The sequence below is a fragment of the Paroedura picta genome, chromosome 2 (assembly GCF_049243985.1).
Source record: "Paroedura picta isolate Pp20150507F chromosome 2, Ppicta_v3.0, whole genome shotgun sequence".
NCBI lineage: Eukaryota > Metazoa > Chordata > Lepidosauria > Squamata > Gekkonidae > Paroedura > Paroedura picta.
In genome coordinates this window covers 118241948-118254665 of record NC_135370.1, presented here as the reverse complement: position 1 = coordinate 118254665, position 12718 = coordinate 118241948, and the positions used below count along the sequence as shown (strand labels likewise).

The 12718-nt window shown below is 41.8% G+C and overlaps 1 protein-coding gene across 10 annotated transcripts in view; it reads left to right on the top strand.

Annotated features, from left to right (window-relative positions):
- Window positions 1–12718, top strand: part of LRRC4C (leucine rich repeat containing 4C) — a 1070267-nt gene that overhangs the window by 339925 nt on the left and 717624 nt on the right. The window lies entirely within an intron of this gene.

Sequence of the window (12718 nt, the reverse complement as noted above, 5' to 3'; positions counted from 1 at the left end):
GCTGACCATCTGGAGCAGAACCATGCACTGCCTGTCCCATGCTGCCAGGATTTTTGGCTCTGCACTTCCCTTCCCTTTGTCTGTTCTTTGCTGCCTTGGAGGATGCCTTGGTTTGGGGGATGCTGCCTTGGCTTGGGGGATGCTGTGGGTTAGTTCGGGAGGGGCAATGTTGAGCAAATTAGGGCCAACAAAACTGGGGAAGACTGTGTGTGGCTGTTTAGAGGAGCCATCTGAGTGAAAGTGCCAGCCGATGAAGGCCACGCAGGCGGGAAACCGATGGGCTTGCGGGAGATGAAGGGGTTGGTGCTTTCGCTTTCAGTGGCCTGCCTGTTCCCGGAAACTTGGCCAGGGAGCGGGCCCGCGGTGGGGGGAGGTAGGAGCCGAGCAGAACGGGCTCTTGTACGGGGGAGGAGTCTTTCTTGTGAGCCCGACAGGACGAGACCTGTACGCTCAGGAGGCAACAGTGAGCCAGTCAAAGGGAGGAAGGGGGCTCAGCTGGGCCCGGGCCGCCGCCTCCACCCACGTGACCTTTGGGCCGAGCTGGCCCTCTTCCAGGTGTCCCGGGTGTCCCACTTTATCTTTTTAAAAATATGGTCAACTTATACTAGGTGGCTGGTTAGGTGGCTGCGGAGGCATTATACACTGTGAAGAAATCTGACGATGGAAAGTTGCAAAGTGAAGAAGGGAGTTGGTTGAATGGGAGGTGAAAGGGAATTAAAATGAGAGAGGGACAGAGCATGTGATCAAATCATATGATACCTGCCCCTGAATGAATGTTGTTAGTTGTTGTGGTGGTATATGGCTGATTTGGGATAAGTACTGGACCTACTTTGCCAGCTAAAAGTGGATCTATTTATCCCCCGAGTCTGTTTGCTTTCTGGATCTTGTGGGTGAACAATTGCCTCATTCAATTTTGCCATGAATATTCTCTTATATTACATTCTTGATAGATGGTTTTACATCTTTCACTGTTTCTGGAATTACCTCTGAGGCTTTCCAAGGTATTAAATCATTGACCACTTCACGTGTATTTCTCACATAATTGTATTATACTATTAAGCATAGAGTACATTGTTCAGTTGTCAACATTTTGATCCTCTTAAGGTCCAACTACATTTCACATGCAGGGGGAAATAATGATCGTAATGTCTTGGGTAAATGATCAAGCACTTCTTGTCCCAGTGCTCAGGAGTCTGGAGTTTCTGGTTGCTGATCATAGGATTTTTTCATCTAATTATTCCCAGATGGGGCTTTCAGTCTTCCAGAATTCTGCAAGCTCTTCAACCCTGTATATTCCAACCCTATAGTTAAGTATCCATCAACAGCCAACAATGTGATAGCACCCTCCTGTGAACGGATTTGTATGTTAATAGTTGGGTCCATGACACCAAACTTCTGCAGGCTATCACTTACACAGGTAATTTCATGCCACATTAACTACAATGTGTTGTGAACAAACTGATTAGAAACAAATGGTTATGATCCTGCACAAAGACTGCTTAAAACCTCTTGCCTTTGGTAGAGTTTAAGAAGCCTATGAACAGGATTTCTGCCCCAAACCACAAAAGCTTATGAAAATCCCTGCTGGGTACCATAATTGAGCTTGGAAGTGCAGGTAATGCTTTATGCGGGAGCTATACAGTTGCCATGCATTTCTGTAAAACACAGCACACGTTACATATTTTTTTGTTTTTGTTTTTTATTGCCAGGATGACAAAGACAAATGGCCCAGAGATCTCTATACCAGCTCTGTGCAATAGCTACTAGACAACATTGTCCATTCTCCCCATACTCCTGTAATGTTTGTATCTTTATTACAGCAAAGAAGAAGCCGTCACTCTTTCTCTGTGTATCTCTGGTATAACAGGAAAAGCTAAAGATAAACAAGGTTGAGGAATGGCTCAATTGTCCTGTAATGAAACAAATGCTCTCTGAGGACACTTTCATTTTAGAGCTATTACCCCTAGGATCCTCCTTATTCTCTCAACGGTTATTTTGAGATGATTAAAGTCTTGACTGATGATTCTTCTCTGAGTTACTTGCATGAGATTTATGTTTTTCAATCAGCCATTATATGTGCTTCTCAAGCCTCTCCTGCCCCCAGAAGGGGCAGGTGGGCAGTAGCATTATTGGCATTTGAATCATAGCAGCTTTACTAAGTCTAAATGTCTGGAGACTCGATTTAATGCAGAGGCAAGTAGCAGAAACTCAAGATTGCATAGTTTTAGATTATCATTCCTGGGCCAGGTTTAATAGTCCCATTTGTGAAAGTCATTTTCCATGTTTTACATTATTGTTCAAGTGACTGGGAGCTTAGAACACATTTACAATGGCAGTTATATTTCTGTTTTATGGGAACACAACAAGAAAGTAAAGATTTTTCAGTAGGCAACTAGCTTTTTTTTTTTTTTTTTTGCCGGGATTCATAAATAGAGGAATGCATATTAAATGTTTTTCATTGTTTTTTTTAACATTCGGGAGAAAGTGATATCTTGCAACAGGTGGCCTGCCTGTAGAATTTGGTCCTTAAACCAATTTTATCTCCAACCCCCTGTGACTAAGCATTATGTCTCTGGGTCTAATATACAATTGCAACAGTCTCCCCACATGCCACCCTTACTATTCTATATATACAATCACACAAATTGGGATTTTTTTTTAAGTCAGCATGTTTTTAAAGCTGTATAATAGGACTGTATCCTGGTAATACTGGACCATCAGTTTATAGAAAATTGATCTCCCACCCGGGTATCATGGTTAAAGAACAACAGACTCTCAACTGAAGAACAGGGTTTAATTCCCCACTCCTCCATATGCAGCCAAATGGGTGACCTTGAGCTAGTCAGTTCTGTCAGAACTGTTCAGTTCTTTTAGAGCTCTCCCAGCCCCACCTGTCTCACAGGGTTTCTGTTGTGGGGAGAGAAAGGGTATGGGGTTTGTAAATGGCTTTAAGGCCCCTTTATCATGTGAAAAGCAGTATATAAAAAATGTGCTTTTTCTTCTTCTCCATCTTCCCTTCAATTGCTTTGTCTGTAAGTATCTGTTATATTGTTATTTAATGGTCAAGTTTCACTTATAATCAAACACATCAATGGGTCTCTTTACATTCCATAAAGCTTTGATTGTTTTGCTACATAATGTGCATTCAGATAACCAAATATCAAACCTGCCTCTTGCAGGGAGCATTTGGGCAAATAATCAGGACCGGGAAAAGTGAATAACTAGAAATACAGAAGTCAGTCAATCTGTTTTTTTCTTTTAAAGATTTGTGACCTAACTATATTAAAATCAAGAAAACTTCAGCTTTAAATATATATCATGATTTCAGCAAGATATGTAGAAATGTAGTCATGGGTGGGGGACCCTTCATCTGCTACATTTTTGGTCATCAGAACATTGTTAAAGGAAGGCATGTATGGCCAGAGTAGCAAGACAACAACTCCAAGAGAAGTCTGTTGTTTTCTTCTTTAAAAGGATTATCTGTGCATTTGTTTTCCCTTTTCCTTTTTCTTTTTGGGAACTAGAAGCACTGTGGTTATCTGTTGTTACTTGAAGCATGTATGTTTTTGAATCCTGTCATGGGTTTGCTGCAGCCACCAAATTTCTCTTATTGTGATATTTTGACAGTGTAAAGGCAAAACATTTCTAGGAAAGTAAAACATTTCAGCAATGCTGGCTACATTTTGGGGGGTAGAGTGGGGAGGTTCATATATCTCTGTTTTACCTTTAACATGCCCCATTTTTGAGCCAGATTCGTAAATTCTTGTCTCAGATATCCATATGCTGGGCTGCAGAGAGACGAGAGAGAGAGAGAGAGAGAGAGAGAGAGAGAGAGAGAGAGAGAGAGAGAGAGAGAGAGAGAGGAATAAAAGAGCAAATCTTTTCCCATCTCTGCTAAAGATGTCGATGATGAAATACTTCTTCTCTTTATCATATGGTCCCCACTGCAAACCATCTTCCTTTCTGGAGGACAGTCAGGTCAGCAGAATCCCTTTGGTGCAGAAGCAGCAGAATCGTGAGATGCCCTGTCGTTTGCCTTTGTCAAGTCTTTAAATATGTAACACGTTTCCCAAGATCCAATTGACTGGCATCTGAGTCGGAAAGGGGAAAGTCTGAAACTGCCAGCCATGCTTGACCTCTAAACTGATTACTCCCTATGACCCAGATAGCTTGATGAAACCATTAGCTCAGCAACTTGCCCTGGCATGAAAGACTTGGAAATGCCACAGACTGACCCTGTGATGTGCTTTCCTCCTGATCCAGTATCTGTGGTTAACGTTTTTATCGTTAAGTGGCAAGGTTCAAGGGCAGCAGAGCTGCAGTGAGCACAAGCTGTGAATTTCAATGCCGTGTGTTTACCCTGTGCCCTTGGAGAGATTAGTTTTCTGATGTTATTTGACAAACACGGAGCAGAGTCCCATTTTCACATGCAATGGAGGAAATCCCTCCCTTCTCAAATTCAACATGAATGTTTATTTATTTTGTTAGATAATTGCACGGTACTCCCGCCCCCCCATGCTCTGTTAAGGTTCCCATCAAGTCTTTGCGGCTCAGATGCTTTTACACTCTTGACTTGCTGTGCAACTGTGGAAACAGGGAAATAATACTGAACTGGGAATGGTGCACTGCATATCCACCCACAGACAGAAAAGGCCTGCATTTGGCAGCAGTCTGTAATCCAGTCTCTATTTCTTGAAGTTTTTATGTCCCAATTCCCCCACACACACGCACACACATGCACACAAGGCAGTGTACAACATTGTTCGTCTCTTCATTTTAGTGCTACAGCAATTATTCTGTGAGAAATATTCAGCTAAAAGAGACTGGCTGGTCCAAGTTATTCGGCAAACGTTGATGGTGGAGTGGGGACCTGAAATTAGGCCTTTCATTGGCTTGCCATTTGCCTGGGAAATTGAGGCTAAGGAGGGGGAAATAGCTAGGAAATAGGCACTATAGTGATACTTTAAGAATATCCACAGATTAGGGGAAATTCCTAGAACTTTATCACAGAAGTGAAATGACGTCTTCCCCAGACTCCACCCGTCCAAAGCACGTCCCTCAAAATCTTGTGACATTTGGTTTTTGGAAAGAAAGTATATTTGTAGTTTAGAGTGGATTGGTACTTAATAGTGGGTTTATAGTTAATGTTGCCGTGCAAAGCAGAGAAATGTTTGTCTTCAAACCAGGCAACCATTCGCCAAGGTAATGATCACTTTGAAACTATAATCAATATCATACAACATAATTCTTTGCTTGGGATGCCAGCCTCCAGGTGTGGCTTGGGATGCCCCTGGAATCACAGTTCATCTCCCCCCACTAGAGAGATCAGTTCTTTGGATGGGAGCTTTGGAAGGCAGACTCTATGGCATTGTCCCAGGCCCCATCCCTCACCAGCAGCCAGGGGGGATTGGCAACTAGGAATGTGACCAAATAAAAATTTGATGCTTCTTGAATTCAGGCCAAATCACCCTAATTGCCATTCATTGGTTCAAATTTGACCAAACCAGAATCACCTGAATTGATTCAGTGCCATTGTAACCTATGGCACTATTCAAGTCAATGTGAAATGTTCTTTTTGTCTGTTCCATGGACTGGGCAGTGGGGGCTTGATGTAGAGCCATCAGATTTGCCGTGGAAGCGTCTCTTCAAAAGAACTCATGAGTTTCAAAAAGATTGGACCAGGGGTTCAATTCTACATGCACTCCAAATAGGTGTCCCCATTTGACATCCATTCTTCTCAATGGTGTGTGTGTGTGTGGTGGTGGGGGGGATGACAAGAATAAAGAATCTCTTTTCTCCCACCACTGGAAGAGTATTATGAGCAGCAAATTCCAAGTTGCAGGATATCCCTGGTCCCAAAGAAATGTGTTTGGCCTCAACCATGGCCAAGGCCATCTTGGTACTGGCTCCTGCGTGATGGCATGAGCTGCCAGCAGAAATCTGGGCCCTGTCAGAGCCAGCTTGCTGGGAGAGCAGTCTAAAAATCTACGGAACCCTTCTGCAGAGCATATGATTGAGGCCAATACAATGCATATTGTATTATCAAGACAGGCCCACTTCCCCACCTCTCCACCCCCCACCACCATAATCAGAGCCCAGTTAATGGGACCAAAAACTCTATCTGGTAATTATGTTCTGTGGAATAACTGTAGCACCTATATTTTAAATACAAATAAGTTTTATCTATTCATTGTTTGCTGTTTTAAACTACATTATGGATGTTTATGGACTTTTAGACTATTGCACAAGAGTGATGGCATACAAATTAACAATAACAATTACAATAACAATAATAAATACCCTGTTGTTGTTAGGAGCGAAGTCGTGTCCGACCCATCGCGACCCCATGGACAATGATCCTCCAGGCCTTCCTGTCCTCTACCATTCCTTAAAGTCCATTTAAGTTTGCACCTACTGCTTCAGTGACTCCATCCAGCCACCTCATTCTCTGTCGTCCCCTTCTTCTTTTGCCCTCAATCGCTCCCAGCATTAGGCTCTTCTCCAGGGAGTCCTGCCTTCTCATGAGGTGACCAAAGTATTTCAGTTTCATCTTCAGGATCTGGCCTTCTAAGGAGTAGTCAGGGCTGATCTCCTCTAGGACTGACTGGTTTGTTCACCTAGCAGTCCAAGGGACTCGCAAGAGTCTTCTCTAGTATCGGAGTTCAAAAGCCTCAATTTTTTGACGCTCTGCCTTCCTTATGGTCCAACTTTCACAGCCATACATTTACAACTGGGAAGACCATAGCCTTGATTAGATGCATTTTTGTTGGCAGGGTGATCTGCTTTTTAGGATACTGTCTAGATTTGCCATAGCTTTCCTCCGCAGGAACAAGCGTCTTTTAATTTCTGTGCTTCAGTCACCATCTGCAGTGATTTTGGAGCTCAGGAAAATAAAATCTGCCACTACCTCCATTTCTTCCCCATATATTTGCCAGGAATTGAGATGGCCAGATGCCATGATCTTCATATTCGTGATGTTGCGTTTCAAACCTACTTTTGCACTCTCCTCTTTCACCCGCATCAACAGGCACTTTAGTTCCTCTTCACTTTCTGCCATTAGAGTGGTATCATCTGCATATCTGAGGTTGTTGATTTTTTTCCCTGCAATCTTGATCCCAATTTGTGACTCATCTAACCCTACCTTTCTCATGATGTGCTCCGCATACAAGTTAAATAGGCAAGGTGACAGTATACAGCCTTGCCGAACTCCTTTCTCAATTCTGAATCAATTAGTGATTCCCTGCCTGGTTTTCACTGTTGCTTCTTGACCTGCATATAGGTTTCTCAAGATACAAATAAGATGCTCTGGTATTCCCATCTCTTTAAGAACTTGCCACAATTTGTTGTGCTCCACACAATCAAAGGCTTTAGCATAGTCAATGAAGCAGAAGTAGATGTTTTTCTGGAACTCCCTAGCTTTCTCCATGATCCAGTGTATGTTGGCAATTTGATCTCTAGTTTCTCTGCCTCTTCGAAATCCTGTCTGTACTTCTGGAAGTTCTTGGTCCACATGTTGCTGGAGCCTAGCTTGTAGGATTTTGAGCATAACTTTGCTAGCATGAGAAATGAGTGCAATGGTGTGGTAGTTTGAACATTCTTTGGCATTGCCATTCTTTGGGATTGGAATGTAAACTGACCTTTTCCAAGGCACTCTGTGCTTCTGGTTATTGCCAGACCCCTCCTTAAAGGGAAAATTGATTCAAAAGGCTGGAAGACCAAACATTTACATCTTATGGGAAAAGGAGATTGCTAGGGAATAAAAGTCAAGTTTCACCAACTACAAACATATATTTATGTTATGGTGGGGAAGGACTATTCAATGGCAAGACCAAGCACACACACACAACATAAACAAGTTTTGTTGGATCCTACCATGTGACTCAGAATTATGCTAACTTATCTTATGGAAAACACTCTTCTTGCTAGTCAGGTTCAACACAGAATTTCCAGTTGCCCAGCCAAGGAAGAAAGAACAGCTTTTGCAACTGCCTTAATTAGCTGTTGCTAAATTTAGATAAAGAGTTGTGTAGATCGAGGGTTTAGATGTGTATCATGCTGAAATGGAGTTTCCAAGTAGGAAGAATTTACTTCAGAGTGAGGTGAGCATTCAGCTGCTGAAATTAAGCCCCCCTCCCCCACGGAAGACATTTTGTTTTGCAAAGTGATGCTTAAAGAAGAGAAGAGCTGGGAGTTTTTGTACCCCACTTTCCTCTATGCTTAGGAGTCCCAAAATGGCTTACAATCACTTTCCCTTCCTCTCCCTGCAAAAGACCATCTGACCAATTCCGTACTGAAGGCTGCAGGCTGGAGTTTGAGATGGGGTAGGTTGTCCCACTTTTCCCTGCTCCTGAATGGGGGAGCATTTGGCCTGGTGCACCTTGTCCGCCCCAGATATGTGCTCCCACATGGGAACTGGGGCAGTGAAGTTCAGAAACAGTCTTTGTGAGATCGGTGAGACTGAGAGAGCTCTGAGACCTGTGACTGGGCCAAGGTCACCCAGCTGGCTGCATGTGGAAGACTAGGGAATCAAACCCAGTTCCCCAAATTATAGGCAACCACTCTTAACCACTACACCAAGCTGGCTCTTTAGTAGTTGAAGGAGTGTCATGTACTGAAACAGAACCCCTTGATGGAAACAAAATATTTATTGTTCAATCGTCCATGGAAAAATACAATTCTCACAGTTCTTTGTTCACCATTAGGGTTCCAGCACTCCTGCTCTGAACATCAACCCATGTGATTTGCCATCCATCTTAAAATACTTTACATAATAATAGGATACTATAAAGAGCACTGAGTGTACAGTAGCCCCCAATCCTATTAAATACCTGGGGATACATGTGACTAGATAAAATTGTAATCTTTTCAAAAATACTTATCAGAAGAACTTTAAATTGATACAAGCTGATTTATCAAGATGGGAAAAATTAAAATCTCATGGCTGGGTAGAAATTCAGCAATAAAGTATGAAATGAATGTATTGCCAAAATTAAATGTTTATTCCAAATGATATACACATAGAAGAAATAATATTGACAGAGTGGCAAAGACAGCTAAATAATTATTTGGAATGGCAAGAAACCAATAATACGTTTTAAAACACTTCAGGATGAGAAAAAGAAGGGAGGCTTAATAATTCCAAATATAACATTATGATATCAAGCAACAGGTCTGGTCTGGATTACAGATTGGATTAAAAATCCAAGACCAACAATAATAAAACATGAACCAGTAGACCTAGCTTTATACAATTATTTATGGATTTTAAAAAATCAACCAAAGCAATTATAGCATAATTCAGGAGTCATAGGTAAAGGTAAAGGTAAAGGTATCCCCTGTGCAAGCACCGAGTCATGTCTGACCCTTGGGGTGACGCCCTCTAGCGTTTTCATGGCAGACTCAATACGGGGTGGTTTGCCAGTGCCTTCCCCAGTCATTACCGTTTACCCCCCAGCAAGCTGGGTACTCATTTTACCGACCTCGGAAGGATGGAAGGCTGAGTCAACCTTGAGCCAGCTGCTGGGATTGAACTCCCAGCCTCATGGGCAAATCTTTCAGACGGCTGCCTTACCATTCTGCACCACAAGAGGCTCTCAGGAGTCATAGAGATGGACTTTTGAGAATATAGTTCCCATGCTAGAATGTACTTAGTCTTCTAAATTCTCTGCTGATGATCCCAATAGAAGCTTCTTATGATAAGAACATGAGAAATAAAAGTGCTTTTAAAATAATTTACAGCAGTATGGTAAATACTCATGGGAAACTCGGCTTCTGATAAGATATTAAAGATGAAGGCAACAACATTCAGTGGCTATTATACTACCAATCAGTTTCAAGACTCGAGAAGATATAACTGAGTTTGAATAGCTGATTACAAAACAAAAATATAATATGAAAACATATTATTACTATGATGAAGACATGGTATTACTTAAGTTTGAAACAGAAGAAAAATTGAAAAAATGCAAGATTAAATGCATGCGGAATTTTAGAGAGCAAATACCTGTGCAACAGTAGGAATGCTATGGGGAGAAATGAATTAAATTCACTAGTCAGATGTTAGGAAAAAATTGGTATAAAATATTCAAATCAAATCAAATACCTTTATTGGCATATCTTTAAACCACTCCACGGGAGTGGTAGAAATAAAAGACTAAGGACCCTTAGGATGGGCCCTATCCGGAATGAGGAAGGGTACCCATTGGCCCCTTCCCCTGGACTGACAAGCAGAGGGCCCAATCGGAAGGGGTGAACCCCCCCAACCCGCCCAACCCCCCCACATGGCCAAACCTTCACCCCATGGCAGCCATTCCTATCTTGGCCGCCGAGAGGGAAAGTAGGCCCACTGGGAAGCCCTTCTCCACCCCCCCCCCCAGCCAAAAGCCCTTCCCAGGGGCTGGGGAGAACGACCGTGCTCCTGGCCACCTCAGAACGGCTTCAGCCTGTGGGGGGGGGAAGCCTTTCCCAGCCACCCGGGCAGCACTGCCAGGGCGGTTGAGAACGGCTAGTGCCCGCTGTATTCATTTTACAGCGGGCTTAATTACTAGTAATCATAATAAAACATCTGTATAAAAGACAAGGTGGTTCAGATCCCAGATCACTTGGAGAAAATCCTGTGAAGGAATTTTGCAATGCCTTCGGTTATTTGAGGGTTATGATCCGATAAAAGAAAGTTTACTATTCTTGCAGGACTGTGAATCTTTCTCACCCCCATGAGAGGAAATATGTACCGTTCTTTGAGATGGTTATGTTGCTCACAAAAGTGGAGAATGTGTTCCACTGACTCAGGTTTCTTTGCAGGACATGGGCAGAGTCTGTTAGCATATTGGATTTTAGCGTACCGACCTTTAGTCACTGCTGTTGGTAGAAGGTTCAGCCTTGCTACCATAAAAAATTGTTTCAAGGAAGGCGATTTTAAAGATGTAAAGTACTCTGGGATCCTTCATGCAGTGGGATAGATTTCAAATAAGATGGGAGAGCGATAGTGTTCTGATAGTCGATATCCAGGATTCGTTGCCTGATGATATTGTAAGCTTGGTTCTCGTCAAGGTTTTCTAAAAGCACAGTAGACAGGTCTATAGACTTTAGTTTGTTGTTAATCTTCACGAGCATAAATTATTCTTCAGGATATTGAGAAAATAAATGTTCTTTATGATACTGAGAATATACAAGGAATATTTTACCATATGTTGTAGACTTGTAAAAAAGCAAAAGGATATTGGAAAGAAATATATGGAAAATGCAGAATATATTAAAAGTGAAATTACATATGGAATCTAAGAATATTATATTAGAAATATTGCCTAATAAATTACAACAAAAGGGAGAGATATTTGAATATATGGTTGATAACTGTAATGATGATGAATATATGGTGAGTGTGGCTAGAATGATCTGTGCAGTAAAAATGGAAGTGAGATTTCTGCCCACACTTTAAAAAGTGGGAAAATAAACTTGCTGACTCAACAGTAATGGTAAAATTAACAACCTCTTTGAGAAAATGATCAATTTCAGGAGAGATTAAGTGTTTATAATGCAAGTAAGAGACAAATTTAGAATGAAAAACAATTGTATATAACTGTATTGTAATGTGTATAAATGTATTAAAATGCAGAAGCAGAATGAGAACACGTTATGGATTTTAATATTTTGAACACTATTACACACCATGCTGGCTCTAGAGCAGATCACTTGCAGACTTTTCCTTTGTCTTCTGTAGGCTTCATAAATTAATCTGCAGCAGCTGAAAAGTTACTGGGAGCTTACCAACTACCTTTGAGATACCTGCTAAAGACAGTCTGCAGTTTACCCCACACAGAGCCTAATGAACCCAGGAGGCATTGTCAGTTCCTTGTACATAGTGCCATGCAGAACTGAGAAGCTGTGCAAACAGCCTGCACTGTTTTGAATTAAGGACAATCAATGACACGCTTATGTGGGATAAACTCTTTTGATGTCACAAGTTTGGCAGCATTTGAACTTACCTACCAGGAAACAAACAATGCCCCGTGGGGGGAAAGATGTCAAGCGTGCTCTGCTTCCAGGATTTCAAAGGAACTCACTTGCACTGCTATCAAACTTTATGACAGAATGAGCAATAATAGATGTAGTTTAGTTGCCTTCCCCCATCCCCTCCCATTTGATGGCTCCATTCATGCAAGCCTCCCAGTCGTTCAAAAGTTTCTACAAATGGCACAAAGCTAGGGAAACAACAGCTATGAAGAAGAGTGGATCACAAGAGGGAGAAAGGTGGCAACTTTGGTGAAAGGATTTCATGGTGACATGTCAACAATGGCTACACAGCGGTGCTTTTCAAAAATTCAAGTCACATTTAGGGAAACAAGGGAAAAGCCTTATCCCTATCTTAGGGAGAGCTTAGAAATGGGGGATTAATGATAAAGTCACAGATGCTGGAGCATTGCCTTCTCTGATACTCATTTATATGTATATTTTCATTGGACAGTCAGAGTTTAGACCTACTTTTCTACCCTCTTCCCAGTTACTGGAATGTATTTAATTTACACCTTCTATAATGGTGTGATGTAACCCTTTGGTGATCCCTGTATTTTTCTATGTGTCCTTTGAGAACACTAAACATGTCAGGATGCTACATTAAGCTGAGCAGGCTGGCAAATACCATTTCCTTTATTGTTACTGCAATGTAAAATGCACTAAAGTTGCAGGGAACTTTATTGATAGATGTTCTCATTAAAAGCTT